The sequence below is a fragment of the Echeneis naucrates genome, chromosome 1, assembly GCF_900963305.1.
Source record: "Echeneis naucrates chromosome 1, fEcheNa1.1, whole genome shotgun sequence".
In the NCBI taxonomy this organism is placed as follows: Eukaryota; Metazoa; Chordata; class Actinopteri; order Carangiformes; family Echeneidae; genus Echeneis; species Echeneis naucrates.
Genome location: NC_042511.1, coordinates 5837420 through 5856292, shown reverse-complemented (window position 1 = coordinate 5856292; position 18873 = coordinate 5837420). Strand labels below are relative to the sequence as shown.

Here is an 18873-nt window from a genome sequence, read left to right as displayed (position 1 = left end):
CTGACAGTCAACCAGCCCGACATTTCATCATATGAGCCCCCATAGATCTCCCTCCCTCAACATCTGTGTTCCCAGGACCCTCCTGGTGCCGTACCATCTGAGAAAAAAGTGTATGCAGAGAATACTGTCAGGCAAAACACTAAACAAATTCTTTGCCTTTTCTCAGCTTGTGATCATTTAAAAGGAATTTTCCAGAGGCCCAGGCTAATATTAGCCCCTGCAAAATGAAGTTTCCATTCCGCCCCGGCGATATTCTCACCGAGTGAAGGAACAGACTGGGCGAAGCCTCCACTGTGTGATCAGATTGTCTTGAAATGGGCCGTTTGCATGCAGATACACCTGGGTGTAAATAATGCAGGACATCAGTGTGCACGGGCGTATGTGTGCACGTACGTGTGCCAGAGTGTACAGGTGTGCGAATGAGTGTGCGGTTATTAGAGAACACAGGTACACCACAGCAATGATGCTCGGATGCTGTTTCAGCTAACATTGGCTTCTTTGGTGCAGGCAAGCATTGGCTGAAAAGACTTCTGGGCTGATCACCAAGAGTGTTTTATTGCACTGCAGCTCACTGCTTCCTCGCAACACTATGACAGCACACTGATGTGCAGTGTACAGAGCCTGAGAGACTGAATGTGAGAACGCTGAGAGCATGAGGGGCAGAAATGATGCTTTCAACAAATATGCTCCAGTTACAAACAGTGTGTGTGTGTGTGGGGGGGGGGGGACCCCCAAATAGAGGTGTTATAATGAAAACAGAAATACAGTAATGCACAGAGTTGGGCAATTGGTACATGAGTCAAAAGTCTCTTCCAAGAGCAGGATGCTTATTTCTATTTATATGTTTAGAGCATATTGCTTTATCACTGCGGGGTTGGGTTTAACTGGGACAAACACAAATGGAGTCTTGGTGGGTTAAAGCAATCAGGCCTCTGAAGTCTTTGAGCAAGCAATTACTCTAAACTGCCCTGGGAGGGAAAAGCAAATGGAGTGGCCAGTGCAGCACGGTGAAACAGATCAATGCTCACTTCCTCTTTTAATGGCATCCACTCTACTGACATCAGGTTTACAAACATGGCTGTCTGCTGAATATACACTCCTCCTAAGACCCTGCTTCCTCATATTAGGACATTACATTTTGGGTTCTGTCTGCCATTATATTTAATTTTGCTTAACTCAGACCTGTGAGTTTCATTCATGGATACTTTTTGTGTCATCTTGTGGTCACTAAAGCACATTACAAAGATCAGCATACAATCAAAATGGCCTGGAAGTCCCAACAACATGCATGCCAAATTAAAACTTGGCTCTCACAGGCTAATGTCACCTCAATGTTCAAAGTGTGAGCTAAAATGGACTGAACATGGAAATGCTCAAATACACAAAGTGATTTCATTTCTGCTACAATGATTTGCATTCAGACAAAGTCATTTGTTTGTATCAACATTGGAGTCTTGTTAACTTTAACTTCGGTGTTGTTTTCCATGACTGGAGGATGACTCCTCATTTGGGTGTCATATCTTGTTTATTGACTCAGACTCACACTCGGACCTACAGACAATTTAGAGTCACCAATTAACCCAAACATGTTGTCTTTGGACGGTGGGAGGAAACCCATGCAGCCACAGCGAGAACAGACTCCACGCAGAAAGGCCTCAGGCGGGGAACCGAACCAGCAGCCTTCTTGTTGTGTGGCAACAATGCTAACCATGTTTGTGCTGCCCACCAGCGAACATATTTCCCCACATTTCTAAATATTTCTTCTTCCTGAAGAGCAACATTTCAAAGTTTGACGAAATAGTCTTAAAACAAGGCAAATTGTATATGAGGATTGATGTTCAACAAAGACGACTCCCATATCATACTAATATAAAAAAACAAACCCAAAACTTTTGCTGCCACTGTCGACCACATCAACAAAGAGCAAATACTGCACTGATTAGATATATATTCTATCTTATAAAACTTGTTGTTTCCAACTTGTGTAAATGGGAATGTCGGGGTTGGTATCATCAGAGGAAGCAGAACAACCAATCAGAATATGCGTCAACATAACCTCACCTCTCTGACACAGATTGAGCCCCAACCGCTGACCTTTATGCTGATAGCGGTGTAGGGGAGATAACTCACAATCTGCTCTGTTCTTCAAGAGGCCATTTGCACACACGGTGAACACACAATCTTAACAACACCGGGCACTTGTTTGACAAGTTAAACTAATCCCATCAGGATCTTTGTCCACATCAAGACCACTTTCCATCGTCTGTCTTTACTGAGGAGGGTACTTGGGAAACTAATAGTGATGACCTATCTTAAGAGCTTTATTAACAGAGGCCATGAAGGTCACCAGTAAAAAAAAAAAAAGAATGACAGGGTAAAAAATGAACGGGAAACTATTGAAATGACACAGAAAAGCATGTTTATGCAAAGTTAAGTGAATGTTTATTCTGGGGTCTATCCCATGGGCTGCAATGTGAGAAGACCGAAATTTCACAAATTCCATTGAACTAAGAACAAAGAAAAAAATCATATACCTCATATTTTTCTGTATGTTTTAAATGGAACTCATCAGAAAATAGTTTGCCATGCTCAATCTCTGAATCCAGGGAGACCACTTTGTTAAAGAGGGACATTAATTAGTTATTAAACGGGTTGCCATTACATTTTGAGCCTAAAATTAACAACTTGGAAAGAGCAACACGTGTCCTCGGCAAGCAAATGGATTGCCTGTACTTTGAAATGTATTCACATCTTCGACACAGATTGGCACAAAGTTTGGTACCAACATTCAAGGCTACTAGATGATGAATCTGGTATTTACTATAGTGATCTCCTGACATTTACTCTAGCACCCTCAAGAGGCTGTTCAGTTATAGCTCAGAGTAAGATGTCTTACTACTTGATGAAATTTCCAATCTCAAATCAGATCCCTTCACTGCAGCACTGCATTTCATATTTTGTATTTCTAGCATGCTAATCTGTAACAGCAGGATGGTGACCAGAATAACATTACTCGCTAAAATCTGCATGTTAACAATGTCATTATGACAACGTTTCTCAAATCAGTTGCAAATCATACAAAAATTTGACTATTTGTTCAACTCAGAAATGTTTTGTGGTCATTTAGATAGGTCTGGATTGTTTCTTCCCGTTGCATTACATTTATTTGTTTTTGTCTGAAGTGACATGACAAACCATGTCCTAAATTTAGTCTGTCAAACACCAGCTGGTTTCACAGTTGATCTAACAGGCTTCTGGTGTGACTATTTTAAGTAAATGATGATCTCAAAGTTGCCATTTTTCTAAGTGCTGTACTGATGTAAACTCTTCTGGTGCTGTTGTTATCCAAAGTCTAGCTCTGTCTTTCTCAATGTCACACACACTCACAGTCACACATAAACACACACAACTGCCTTTCGCACAGTAGCTCCACTCCAAACCATTTTGTCTCGCTGTCCCAGAAGATGAGTGCATACTTTCCAGTTTCCCACAAAGACAAAATACCAAACAAGCAATTGAGTAAAAAAAATGCAGCTTCTGTCTTCCGTAAATATATTACGAGACAATGACAGAGTGTTTATTCATTGCTTTTTAGCTGCTGTTATGGCAGTGGATTCTGTGAGGGTGTGGGGGATGGTGGGCTGGAGGTAGAGAGGGGAGGCTGACCCCTCTGGACCCTCTGGAGCCTGGAACTTGGCAGTGGGCCTCAGGGAGTGTGTGTCCTTGTGAAGACCGGTCGTCTGGGGTCCTATAAGCCACCACTGCTGCCTGACATCTGGGGCTGTCTAGCTGGGCTGAGACTGAATGCATGCTGGGTAGTCCAGCACACAGGCACACTGCACACATCAGGGTTGGGGGTCAATTCACTTTCAATTTCATCTATTAAAGCAGAATGTTTTATTGGTCCAAAACTGGAACGTTTCAGTTGTTAAAGACTCTAGTAAACATTTCTAAAGCAGTGGTTGTGTCATTAGCTCTGTAAATGGCCGTTCAGTTTACATTTATAATTGAGTCAAGACACACACACGCACACACACAGAGGATTATTTTGTTCCCCTTAACAACAAAGCAGCAGATGACTAAGGTACCAGGAAGTGCTTAATCGCACTGATGAGACAGTTGGGGACTTCAACACGTTTGTTTAGTTAACACATTTCAGTGCTTCAAAAGCTGGATCTGAAAATATGAGGATTTTTCTTGTACTGAAAATATTCATATTAAAATGTGCCAATTTTAAAGGGGACTCGTCTACAGTCATTCTATCAGTCCGTGATGTCGCCCACTGGTTAGTGAACTGCTGTTTTGTGCCTCCCATTTTACCAACTTGGATTTTAGAAACTAGAAGAAACCATGTTTAAAAAATAATGTTTACAGTGGCTGAGGAGGAGAGAGGGGTGGAACTGCTCTAAATACAATGAATGTAGAAAGTTCAGCTGATATATATATATTCATGCATGTACTTATAAAGACTTTTCTCTTTTTACCCATGTGATTTTTTTTTTTTTTTTTGATCGCACCTCACTATCAAACCAGTTCCACCTGCTGTTGATGAACCATCATCACATATCCACGTTGGATGGTATCGCTTATCAGTTTGGTTTAAATTCTGTCAAGCATTGGGAAATTGAAATTTGTGCCACATGTGGATGGAAACCTGGCCATTAGTATCAGTTGCAGTTCTGCAACTCTGGTGTGTGGAGGCTGCAAAGCTAAGCCTGAGAACGACCACTCAGGCCTTCAGAGACTAAGCTGGATGCTCTTTTCCACCATTCCCAGCTTATTTATGGAATGCAGTGTTGTCATATTTTTCCATAGCGCAATTTTCCCCTATAAATAGGCACGTAAGGCTTGGAGAGTTGGGGTGGGAGTATGAGGGGTCAGTATCTGTCCTGGACACTCATCATTGCCCCCCTCCCTGTCTTGTTCTCCTCCTATTTTTCCAAATATTTGAACACTGACAAATATAGTGCAATGTTAGGGCGATGGGAACTCATTGGACGGTCTCTCTTCCAGATCTACCTCTGGTGAAAAAAAGGAGCAGAGTTTCCAGGCATTTTGACCCATTTTTCCATTGACATGGACAAATATTTCACCCAGTTGCTGGTAACATGTCGATTGTTTAGAGCTTTTTCATTTATATAAACACTTAGCCTGAGTACACATGCAGGAAAACAACCCAATTGAGTTTAATGGCCTGTATTATCTGGAGACATAAGTGAAATGCATGTCCAGTTATGATTGTGTGTTTAAGTGTTTGTGTTTCCTAAACAAGGATTATAGATAAAACATAAATGTGAGGCATTTATAACATTAATATAGTTACAAGTTATGTCATTTCTTCAAGTCAAACTGGTGACACAAGGGTTTCCTCAATTTTCTGACCCTCCACATTGTGTGATGTGCACAATTTTTTTTTTAAGTAGGAGGGCAATCAAAGTTTGAGATGAACAAGAAACAGCAGGGTTTAGGACATACAGGTGTTAACCTGATTGCACTGAGTCCAGGTTAACTTACTGGTTTGTGAACAGCTGTTTTGAAGCCTCAAGTATGGCCGTCAGTTTGGCCGTCACCATCTTGGTATTTTGAAAACACAAGAAAACATATTTGGTAGAGAAGTGGGGTGCTGAGGAAAACGTAAAAGACCGAACATGACGTTGCATCGAGAGTTGCATCAAGAGTTATAGCTACATTTCTAGACCATAAAGTCTTTGGGAAAATGTTTACCGAGGTAATAAATCAAGTGCAAAGTTGGGCCATTTTCATAGACTTCAATACAATCTGACTTCTTTTTACAACTAATGGCATCACTCCCCTAATAGTCATTAGCTTGACTGCAGGTTTAAAAGTTATCAGTATTTTTCAGCCCTGGTATTAAAGCCCGTTTCTATAGATAGTATATAGTTAAGATACAGTTTTGTAATATTATGCTAATGTTAAAACTAGATCATTTATTTAGTCACTTTGACTAAAAGAATTTTTAAACTCATTCTTCTACAGTCATAAAGTAAGTTAATGTTCTCGTTTCTTTGTGTCTCTTTGAAAGATGGTTAATCATCAAACCCTTTTTAACAAGTTTGCATGCATCCTTACAAAACTAACACTCCCAACTCTGGGTGTTATCTTTAAATAAGGCTGTGAAGACCAGGCACTTGGGGAGTAGCTACACAGCAACAGCATGGTGCCCATTACAAATTTCATTATCCTCAGAGCAGTGTCAAGAGGAAATACAAATACAGTCAGTGATTTCTCTATATAACATTAGAAACAATATCTAAACTTAAATTTGCTATTAGTGTCTTTTTATTGGTGACCAATCCAGGTGTGTGAAGTGTGAGAAACATTTGTGTCATTTGAACTTTTTCCTGCTCAAACTCCTCACACTCTCTGAAGCTGAGAATGTCTAAATTATCATGATTTGCCATCATATGCAGAGGAAATAACATGACACGATGAAGACCACAGTGCTTAATTTTCTTACACAGGCAGCAACTGGTCATATAGATAGAGAGAATCCACGCAAAGAAACAACTGCCCGAGCAAAATAGTTCTAACAAGATATGCACCTACAGAGGACATATTGAATGTGATCATTACATCACTACTTCCACTGTTATGACACAGCAGCAGAATAGATGTGAAGTTGAGGCTATGATGGACCAGCCTAAAAAAGCCTGCTTGCCAGTGTCTGAAATATCCAATAGGGTGAGAGATAGTCTATCACTCTACAATGCCTGTGGAACTACCTGCACCAATATTATATCATGCACTGTCCATTTGTAGGAAGTGGCCTGGATGTGAAACAAGGTGGGCCTGTGGTCACTCAATACAACCTGAGATACACTCCAGTTCATTGTGACTTAGGAGACAGTAAATATCCACCTTCTCACTCAAATGAACCCTTTGAAAAACTCTTAACTCAGCCTAACACAGACTTATTTCTGTGGGGCAACCACTGGTCAGGTGTTTGCATTGAGTTACTGATGCTTCGGTGGCCTTAGACAGCCTTTGGGTCAAACTATTCAGTTAGCATGATATGGACTAATCAGGGTAAGGCAGAGACGTTACGTCTGCTCATAGCTCCTAACCATCATTAAGAGGCCTTAGTCACAAGATCATTCTGCTGCTACTAGCCAGTGGTGCTTCACCACACACACACACACAAATACAGTACAGTCACACAGACGCACACTGCTGGAATTACATTGTTGTTCATTCAGAGAAGCAGCTTGCTGTCGTAGCTGGCTGCGTTTGTTGTTGAAGGGTCCCCTGGGTGGAGATTCCTTTGGGCCTCAGTCATAAGGAGAGGCATCAATGGGAAACCAGTGGGAATAAATGAATGGGCCTGTGGTCAGGTGCTGCTCTGTTATGTGAGTGTTGCAACTTCTGAATGGTGAGCACATCATACAACCATGACAAGAACTGGGTGTTTTGTTTTGTTTTTTTAAAGCGGAAGAAGATCTTGAAAGGAAAATTAAGTTTGTTCAAATTTGAACTTTATGAATTTCTGTATGCAAAATTGTCTCATCACAGCTATTCTTTTGGCAGAGACAATAGGAGGACTTGATGAAATTAGTTGTTTTATTTGAGAATTAATTATCTCATGCTGGGAATACATTTGTTGATTAAGTTTCACTGCTGGTGTCATATTGATTTCTGATATTGCTGTAGTTTGGACGTACTTGCAGTTTAGAACATGTGCATGCCAACAAAAAGCAGCTTACTCAGTACACACAGTCCATCATGGACACACATACATACTCCTTAAAGCTCTATGTGAAAACTTGATGCAATAGTGACACCCAGGACAGAAGGTCAGAATGCAGAAACTGCAGTTTGTTGCACTTTGGATAGAGTGTGCTATCTAGTGCTTGCAGATCACATAACATCAGGAAAAAGTAATACCTTTCATTTGTATTCGTTATTGTTGCAAAAAATAAATCGCTGCGCATTAAATATAGAGATGAGGCCAGAAGGTGTTTAGTCAGGCTTAGCATAAAGACATGAAGCAGGGTGAAACAGCTCACAGGGTGCTGCCAAAAGTTAAATACGCTTTTTCTTGATCCTGTAATGTGTATATAAAGACAAGAACAGAAGCCTTTAATGTTGGGTTATTAAATGTTTGAACATTTTGTTTGAAAAATAGCAGTGACTGAGCACATATCCCAGTCAAAGTGACTCTGTGTTAATGGGCCTGTAAAAAGGGTATGTAGCCTCTTTTTAGCTCAACACAGCTGATACAAACACAAATTTCATCAATGAAAGTACGTAAACTACTAGTCCTTACTATTTCTTTAAAGGTAATTAAATAAAAAAAATATATGATCACTTTCCTTTGTTTTAATTCTTTTATTTCTTTGTACACACAAAAAAAGCTTGTGATCTGATCCAACTAACCATAAACATCATTTTAACCAGTGTCCCACCGTTAGCTTGTGGGTTGCAGTAGCTTGCAGGACATTGTAAAGGAGGAGATGTGTGATTGGTTGTTAGCTGCCAAAAAGGTTTGTTCAGTTTCCAGATCTATTAGGACAGAGCAGCAAAGTGACCGTGGCGTCTCTGTAATGGGCTGCAGGGAGACATGGAGAAATATCTCCATACAATCTTGTCTTAGAATTTCAAATACATCATGGCTGAAGATGCTTTAAATGCTGATTCACTGTAAATTTAAGCTGTTCCATCACATCATGTAGTGTCAATTGCATCTGAAGTGAAAATTATTTAGTAATTTCTTTCATTTGAAAATGCTGTCATTCAGAATTCAGTTCTTTATCTAGTTCCCTTCATATACGGCATATTTAAAGTTCAGTCAACTTAAGTAGAAGTTAAGTAGAAACAGATTTTGTGCGCAGTAAGCACTTCGTATTGTTTTTTAATCTTCATATAGTAAAACAACACACTGCTTGAAAGCAAGGGTGCAATAAAGTACTGCAATATATGTTTTTACTAGAACTACCTCTTTGCAGCAACAAACTTCTGGAGCGTTGATTTGTCACATAGCACCCTCATTACTGCCGCTGAACTATTTGACACACTCTTCACTTGTGACACAGAAAGAGGAAACTAATTTAACACCTGAAAACACGCATTATTGGCACAGAGTACTTGGAGCTTTAAAACTCATAATTAATACCTCGATAAAAACAATTAGCCGGGCGAAATCCTTAAAGCTACAATGAGCTAAGTACTCGATAAAAAAAGCTCCCGTGCTTTGTGCAATAAGCTTTGAGAATGTGGGCTGTTGGAGAAAACATGAAACCCGCAAGAATGTCCTGCATCCTCACATTGTTTTTATTACGTCTACGCAGATTCATCAGGTTGCCACTGACTATAAATAGAGTTGCTGTTTACTCATTTGCAAATCCACTGTATCAAGACACTATTATTATCAGGGCCAAAAAAATTGATTCATATAAGAATTGCTACTCACATTTACTACAATTAAGAACTACAATTACTACTACGATTTAAAAAAAATAATAAAACAAATCCACAGGCTGTCTGCCTACATTTTGTACATGGGACATCCCGACGTCACCACAGAGCCGGTTCTGGAACATATGCATGCGCGTATGTTATCTCTGGTTTGGTGTGGTCTGGTCTAGTCTCTATTCTCTGCAGGGGTCCAGTCTCTGGTTGGGTCTAGTCTCCATTCTCTGCAGAGGTCCAGTCTCTGGTTGGGTCTAGTCTCTAGTCTCTGCAGGGGTCTGGTCTCTGGTCTGATCTCTATTCTCTGCAGGGGTCCGGCCTCTGGTTTGGTCTAGTCTCTATTCTCTGCAGGGGTCCGGTCTCTGGTTGGGTCTAGTCTCTATTCTCTGCAGGGGTCCAGTCTCTGGTTGGGTCTAGTCTCTAGTCTCTGCAGGGGTCTGGTCTCTGGTCTAGTCTCTATTCTCTGCAGGGCTCTGGTCTCTAGTCTCTGCAGGGGTCTGGTCTCTGGTCTGGTCTCTATTCTCTGCAGGGGTCCGGTCTCTGGTCTGGTCTAGTCTCTAGTCTCTGCAGGGGTCTGGTCTCTAGTCTCTGCAGGGGTCTGGTCTCTGGTCTGGTCTCTATTCTCTGCAGGGGTCCGGCCTCTGGTTTGGTCTAGTCTCTACTCTCTGCAGGGGTCCGGTCTCTGGTCTGGTCTCTATTCTCTGCAGTCTCTGGTTTGGTCTAGTCTCTAGTCTCTGCAGGGGTCTGGTCTAGTGTGGTCTTGTCTGGTCTCTGGAGGGATGCCATCACCAGTCTAGTCTGGTCCAGTCTAGCTACTGGTGGGCCCAGTCCATTACTCATCACCAATTAACCTATTACCTTAACTAACCTAATTAACATGTTCAAGTGCCCACACCAAGAATTGAACTGTACCCTTCTTACTGCGGGGCAACAGCGTTAACCACTACACCACTGCTCAGGTCACCAGGTACATCTACATCAATTAACCTAGACATGTTCAGGTGCCCCCACTGGGAAATGAACCGCGCTCACTACACTCAAGTCACCGCATTCATTCATTCATTCACGGGCAGGGGGACGTGCATTATTAGCGACCCCCCCTTGGAGCATTTTCCTGACAGATACGTTTATTTTTATTCTGGGGAAAAAAAAATTATGTAAAATGTTGGCCAGTTCCGTGTTATTCCGTGTTTATAAAGAATTCAGTTTTTTGTGATCACAGACTTTATAGGGCCCTATTTACTGAATGCCTGGGAAGACCGAACTTAAAATGAGCTTCAAAGTGTGCAAGGTTTGCAAAATGAGGATTAAGAACTTCGGGAACCCATGTTTAACTGCACTATTTTTGTTTTTTATAAGAGATTTCATTTGTAATGTAGCTGTAGGTATATCAATCAGCATGTTAATATATTAACATTTTAAGTTGGTACCATAATAAGTTAATGGCTAAAGTTCTGCTCACTCACACTGTAGTGACAATTACCATGATTACTTTTATCATTTTACCATCAAAGTTTGTGTTAATTGAAATAGTGAAATGCTGCACGTGAGCAGCCTTGAGCAAAGAGTGTCAATGATGTTGAATAATTAATTGCTGAAAGCAATGAGGGCAGCACGGTGGCATAGTGGTTAGCACTGTTGCCTCACAACAAGAAATTTGCAGGTTTGGTTCCCAGCCTGGAGCTTTTCTGTGCAGAGTTTCCATGTTCTCCCTGTGCCTGCATGGGTTTCCCCCGTGTACTCCGGTTTCTTCCCACCGTCCAAAGACATGCATGTTTAGGGGTGTCTGTGGGTCTGAGTGTAAGTGTGAGTGGTTGTTGGTCTCTGTCTATCTCTGTGTGTTGGCCCTGTGATGGACTGGTGACCTGGCCAAGGTGTACCCTGCCTTCGCCCATTGTGAGCTGGGATTGGATCCAGTGCCCCCCCCCCCCCCGCCAGAAACGGATAAGCGGTAGAATATGAATGAATGAAAGCAATGAAGGTCTTGACCCTGTGATACTCAAATAGCCATAAACACAGCTTCTTAACTTAACGGCCACCAGGTGACTAATTAACCATCAGTCATGAAATCACCTGGCCTTTAGCTTGGGTTAAGTCTTTCCCCAAAAGGGAAAATCCAGCCAAAAGTAGAAGCACTATTTCATAATTTGAAACAGTAAAGTCACCAACAAGCACTGACAGCTGACTTCTGAAGCACAAGAATGCGACATTGAGACTAAAGACTGACCGAAAACAACCAAAATACTACAGTCACACACCAAATGCACCATCTGCAACGGAGCCAAACAGGACAGGAATAATAATTCAAACTGGAAGGTCAGCTGCGAATGGGGTTGAGACTTGGAGGCTGGATCTGGGTCTGGAGGGTCAGCTGGAGCAGTGGCAGGGGCCTGCAGCCCATAGTGGGGCTCTACTAGCAGCAGCCCCCCCCCAACCCCCCACCCTTTGCTGTTAGTTGGGAGACACCAGTGAGGGAATAAAGGAAGACACACCAAGAGAACTGATTGACCTAAAAATGCATCTGTGCCTGTAGAGTAGAAACAGTTGAAGAGAAATCTTCTCTCTAATCGCTTTTTGCTACTGCAGAAAAAGTAAAAACCAGAATATGCAGAATATATGACTGATTTTTCTTTGTTCACAATTAAGCCTGTGAGAAAGCAATTTGTATTGAGTGTTTTAGAAGCTACTGTGAGAGGCATATATGTATCTAATGGGGATTTAAGATAGTAAATGTTTTCTTTGCTTTGAAATGATGGCAACTAACTGGAAGTTGTGATGAAAGAAAACGTTTATTCTTGAGATAGAGCTCCTTTTAGTTGTCAAGGTTTATTTTGGGTGGATTTTCCCCTTCAATATCACTTTGGGGGTGTGAGCACACAAAATGGTCACATGCACTTTTGAGAATGACACTTCATGGCCCATTGGCTTATGCTAATAAATGCGTACAGGGAGCTGGTGCCAATTTCTCAGACACCAACATGGCGGTGTGAGAATTTTCCAAATGTGCCCAAAATGACTAGATTAGTTTCCCATGGACTAAATCAATAAACCCTCACTAACAATTAAATCATAAGCCATCCTTTAGGATTAAGTGTAAAGTTTGATCCTAAATTTATGTTCTGTTTATCATTTATGTTTTTCAGGGCTGACTGAAATGAAACAGCTCCACTGCTGAAACCTCAGAAAAGCAGGCTCCATCAGCTGATTGTAAAAAGTGCTGGTGTCTTTCGGGCCTGTGAAGGGCCCAACTTGGGCTTTTCCTTCTGCCAGTAAATGGAGAGACGGACAGTGTGCCCGGTGTTATCAATGAAGCCAGCCTCTTGGCTCTCCAAAAAGTGCAGCTTGGAAAGCGTCCATGGCAGGGCATTAGGCCTGGAGGTTTGTGTCGCTTGTAATTTATAACACTGAGGGAAATGGGCAAGAGGACAATATGTAGAGAAGAGGGAGAGAGGGAATGTGGGAGGAGGGGGATGGGACTTGCTGCACAAGCAAGTGGCTCTGCTTCCCCAAGTGTGCTGCACAGAGCCTGGTTACCAGGCTGACCAAGCTGGAGGGCTTTCTGTCCCTCTGTGAGGCACAGCCTGAATGGGCCTTATTTTCCTTTTAGCTCCAGTCAGAGTGAGACATTAACTACATAAAGATAAAGTTTTGTATAGATCATATGCAAGTGCTAATAAATAAAAAAAAATAAACGAGAGGAGAGAGGGGAGGAACATTTGATTGAAATATTCCAAAATAATGACTGTATATGTTTGATAGAGGATGGAAGCTGACTCACAACCTTCTTGTGTCATTATGGTATTGTGCTCAGTAACTTCATCAGTATACTGTGTGAAAAATTTGCCTAATTTTAAGAGCAAATCTTTTTTTCCAAAAAATTTCCATGCTCCAGCCTCTGATAATAAGACCTAATTATTACTGCAGCACTGTTACCATCATCATTATTCTTCTCTTCCTCCTAATCATCATACAGGGACACTAATTGCAGCAATTTCCCTCCATTTCATAAGAATGACATAATGCACAACACCCAAATTACTATGATAATATCTTAAAGACAAGCTGCAGCAAAAACAAACATGTCTATGACAGTTTCCTCTCAGCAGCAGCACAAAGAACGGAGAGCTGCGCTAATACTATATTATAGATTTCTTCGTAAATTATTAATTTGAAAATGAAACTTTAATTACATTTAATTTGGAGAAAGAGAAATCTGCATTGAAATGCAAAATGAGTTATCTAAACTTGATGACATAAATAAAGTTCTGGCTTTTATGGGTTTTAGTTCTCACAATGTCAACTTTGAATGTTACTGAATTAAATCCAATTATATTCTTAATTGTACTTTCCTTTGAGATTTGCCATTGAACTCACAAATGCCTTGAGCCATTCAATCTCCATTAACAAGTCTCTCATAAAAGAAATTGATTAGGAAATGGTATGCCATTAGGATAGCAAAAAAAACAAAACAAAACAAAAATGGTTATTTTCGCTTTTATTTGCCCACATTTGAATTTGAATAATTGTTTAAATTGTGAACAGTTTACTCTAAAAAACAGTAATGTTATGGTGATGTTAGCTCATGCTACACACACTGCTGCTCAGCTCTTAGGGTGAGTGTGCTTCTATCGTGTCAACAATGAAGCCAAAGCACCCTGTTAACACCTTGGTCCTTCAAAAACAGGTCCAGTGTGATCTGTGTTTTGGGAACTGGCTTATTAAGAGGAACATGGGGGCGGCTGTATTCTCGATTGCATAATAACAAATTTTGCTCAGTAGTGCATGACTACAGATCCTAGGCAACATGTGCTGGAAGCAGACCAGCTCCTTAACCATATCCACAACACAAAACTATCAAAAGATTTCTTCATCATCAGAAGTGACAACAAATGAAATGAGTCATTAGTGAGTGAAATGACATGATATGATTTCTACAACTGAGCCAAAGAAGAATAGCCTTTGAAACTTGTGCCATGCAGATGTTTTTGGCAGTTCATACAATACATGTCACTGTTATTTCCCCACAGAGCGAGCTTAAAAAAAGCACAAGAAACAATAACACCACTATACCTTGTACAATAAGTGTCTCAAATTTTCATAAAAGCCCATTGTCACTCTACCAGCAGCATTCAGATAGACTGTTTGAACCTAAAATCTGCCATACCGAGGCCAGATTTCATATGTTTGGATCAAAACACATCCATGCAATTTTCTCTTCAAATGATGTTTCGTAACATGTCATCTTCAAGGCAGCGGGACTTTTTATATGGTTTCTGATTGTCTTTTTTTCATTGAAGCATTTATTTTCTATTTTCTGACGCATCGTTTGTTACACAAAGTTTTGTCAAGTGGGACAAATTTGGAGGCTGAGGCCAAATATAGCAAACTGACTTTGACACAGTTCTTTGTATGGTGAACAACAAAAGCAGGAGTCGTAAGGTAGTATCGCACAAAAGCACAGCCTACCTGAGAACACACTGGGCGAACATTTTACCTTTTTCTCCACACTGGATGGTAAATCAGGACCAAAACTGCTCTGCCGTATATGAGTTAAAGCCGTAGTATGAGGCACCGGGAAGAAAATAAACGTAAAGAAAAGTCATAATGCCAGAACAGACAGGCTTTGGGAATGCACCGCTCCTACATTCACACTCCTCAACTGTTGTACTAATCGGGTCTTAAAAGCCTACTCCATGTTGTACCAGAATCCGAAGAATGTAGGCCAATTCAAAAGCCAGTCTTCTAACACAACAAACACAAGAGTTCAATCCAGACGATGTCTAAATCACTAAAAGTCAATCACGTACTCATTCATTTCTATTTTACGTTGCAATCAATAAATGTAACATTTACGTTTTTTAATAATAAATTATGTTGTATACAACACGGAAAATCTATCCCCACTATAGTGACAGCTTTAAATAGAACAAGCTTATGATTTTACATCAAAGTTATTATTGTTGGCTAAAACTTAAGAAATAAAACTATCTGCAAAAACTTTTTTCTCTTTACCAAAAATTACAGTTAACAAGACATTTTGTATTTTATGGAAAATATGTTCTGAAAGAAACAAAAATGATTGATAAATCACTTTAGCCATACATTTGTGTAGCTATTTTCTAACTTGTGAGCCGTGACAGATGGAGTGGTGACTTACAGTGTACGACCACTGCTTTAAATGTCCAAAACAGTCACTGTATTAAAGATGTCAAGTGTTTTCCTGTTAATTCACTGCCGTGATGAATCACAGAGGTGCAGCCCCTGCGACTTATCCAGTTTGCTGATGAATTGGTTCTTCTACATGAATTTAAATCTCAAGAGTTTGTTGAGGTTTTTGAAGTTTTTTTTTTCCCTAACATTGACTCAACCTGTATTTTATCTCAGAAACACAATATCACACTTCAGGCTGTATCTTGTGTCAACTGTTTGCGTATCTTCATCTAGAGTACAGATTCTCTTTTCATTGTAATTGTTGAGTTGAACTTTAATGACACAAACACATTGACTAATACTACCTTTTTATAATTTTCTCACGTGGAAAGTTTTTTGTCTGCTACCAGTTAATAAATTTTTTTAAAATGGCTTGATGTTTGCTGGCATAACCATTTTTTATCTGGCCTCTAAACAAATCACTTATGATTATCACTTATTTATTATCAAAACCTAAAGTACTGAAACTTTAGGAAACCACAAACTAGCCACAACTAAATGAGCAAACTTGCTAAAAGCAAATTTAAACTCAACTAAAATTAAAAACTCAAATGAAATTCAAACAAATTCAAAATATGAAAATATTATATTATCACCTTGTTTTAAAGGATAGTTAATGGTTTTCAAAGCATACTAATGTAAACTAACAGTGATGTCAACTGCAATTTTCCACGTGCATACATCCGTGAGTTTGTTATCAGCTGAGAGACTTTTCAATGAACATTTCATCACAGTTACTGCTGCTAAACGATCTCTATGGAAACTTCCCTTGGTTGTGATTTCAAGGACACAGCTTGACTAGTGCAAAAACAAAACAACCCCAGAAGCCAAAACAGAGGAAATTTTGTGTTGTAAATAATTCAAATCTGTCTGCATCTGGTCATGTAAATCAGAAATTCTGAAAACATTAATTGTTAACAGACCTTTAAAGCTGCACAATTCAGTATCAAGAATCATTCAAATTACTGATTAATGCATTAAGAGTCACTTCTATTGATTAAATAAATGAGAAGACAAGACAGAAGAGAAGACAGGAGCAATTTATGAGCCTTTTGTGGCTTCTGACCAGTAAATTAAACTTTAAACCTCCTTTACATCAGGCGCCTGCATATATACACATGCAGCACCACCACACAGCACAAGGGATTGTGAAATCAGCTGAAATGATCGCGATCATGTAATAATTGTGACAGGCCTTCTGTGAATTAGAGAATTAGAGAATTTCAACAAGTCTCTGTAAAATAAGAAATAAAATAATACTCTTGAAAAACTGCTGGCAGGGATGAAAATGATGTGATTTTAATAAACTAAGCCTAAAATATACAAACCATCTTGCATTGCTCTTGTCTGTCTTGGGAGTCAACAGCACACAAGTTACCACACAACAGGTTGCCACAACAGCAGTTTTTGGTTGTTTCATAAAGTCCTGCCAAATGGGCTGAATTTAAGGCACATAAGTCCATACGAAACCAAACGAAAATATATGTTTTCATAAACTATCTATGTAGTGAGGCCGCAGTCTGTGCCACAAAGAAGGACATGCACCTGAATAGATGAGTGAAACACAACACAACTGATGTGATTTAAAGGCTATGCTGCTTGTAGCATGCACTCGCTACATGTAAGTACGTTTATTCAAAGATTACATTCCCTGCAAGAGATAATCTACTACTAATGCCATCTCCGGTAACACAAAGTATAGTGAAATGTAGACAACCTTTGATTTGAGGTAATTAGTTCTGATAAAGTGAGCGGCTGGCAGGAGAAGTCTTGCTGAGTTCAAAAGGGTGTCCCTCATCAGGAAACATTAAGTGTTCTTACCAACATGATGCCATTTAATCCCAACCCTTGTTGCAGCGTTAGCACCAAGGGTTACCAGGCAAACACTCCAACACGCTTTCTAGACATTTGCTATGATACGCTCCACACAAACACCCAGAAAGAATATCACCATCCAAAGCAAAACACAAAATTGCTTTAAGTTTTTCACCCAGGCCGCTAAAGGAAGGAATGAGCTTCACTTTAAGACAAAGTACTGAGCAAAGAGACCGTGAAGGCTGTTGAATCTGAATTAAGCATAGATTGGCCTATATTGCAGCAATTGGGAAACTAGTTCAAGACGTGCCAGGCCTCATGTAGGCTCTTTTACACTGGGACGGGTATACTCTGAGAGGGTGAGGCACATATAGATGGGGCTGTGGAGGACTTGCTGAGCATACGTTATTAAGATCCTGATATTCTGCAGGGTTTCAGATGAGTGAGGACTGCAGTGAATGTGGAGGAAAATATCACACGCACTGGGGGCTTTGAAGTGAGAACTGTAGGGAGCCATCATATTTACATAATGGCTCATATACCTGCCATAACAAGGCACATATGGAGCCCTGCGGCAGTGACAAATGGTGCAGTAATTAAATGAGTGTCAGAAATAATAAGGACTGAGTGTATGTGTATGCCTGCGACCTGTTTTTAGTGAAGAAGGAAGACAACTAATGGGGGGGAGTTTTCTCTGCTTTGGCTGGGTCAAGTCCCAGTTCCACTCTGGATTGCCATATACAATTTGGGCAAGTGGCCTGCCTCCCCCAGGGGCGGAAAACGGAGAGTGGTGGAGAGGAATACCTGTGCATAACCTGAATTGAGCGCTCCAAGCCGCCGCACAGCTGATCCCTTCCTCCTCACTCAGGGCTGGTCACACCGCATGTGAGTGAGGGGACAACTTTCACTTTCAGAAATATCCCACATTACTTGGAAGTCAGAAGGGGCAGCTAAATGCATGTTTGTGACTCAGGTAGTTGGTTTGGTCCAAAATGGGACACGCTGATCCACTCATTAACCAGCAAACCTGCAGCTTGACAAGCAGCTGCTGGATGACAGTAATTGCTTCAATCGCAGACAGAGAGCAATTAATGAAGGGGGTCAGAAGTTTCCAGAAAGGTGTCGGCCCGAATTAAAAAGCTCCCACATGAAGCTAACTGTAAACCCTGACCTAGGGCCTGGGTCGAGCAATGTGAAACACAGCAGGGTTCAGGATCTAAAGGTCTGAAAACGTTTCTTTTCTGTAGTTCTGCTTTCTTTAAGGGCAACATTAATTTCTGTAGATTAGGAGCCTCACTGAATGGAATAATGAGCGTTATACTGAGTTATGTAATGTTGTACAGAGAGTACCCAAAAAAAAAAAAAAAAAATCTCCTACAAAATCACAACCATACAGACTAAACACCTTTTCAAAAAGTTCAG

At 40.5% G+C, this 18873-nt stretch overlaps 1 protein-coding gene across 8 annotated transcripts in view; it reads right to left on the bottom strand.

The window, feature by feature from the left end:
- Window positions 1-18873, bottom strand: part of cnnm2b (cyclin and CBS domain divalent metal cation transport mediator 2b) — a 34700-nt gene that overhangs the window by 10990 nt on the left and 4837 nt on the right. The window lies entirely within an intron of this gene.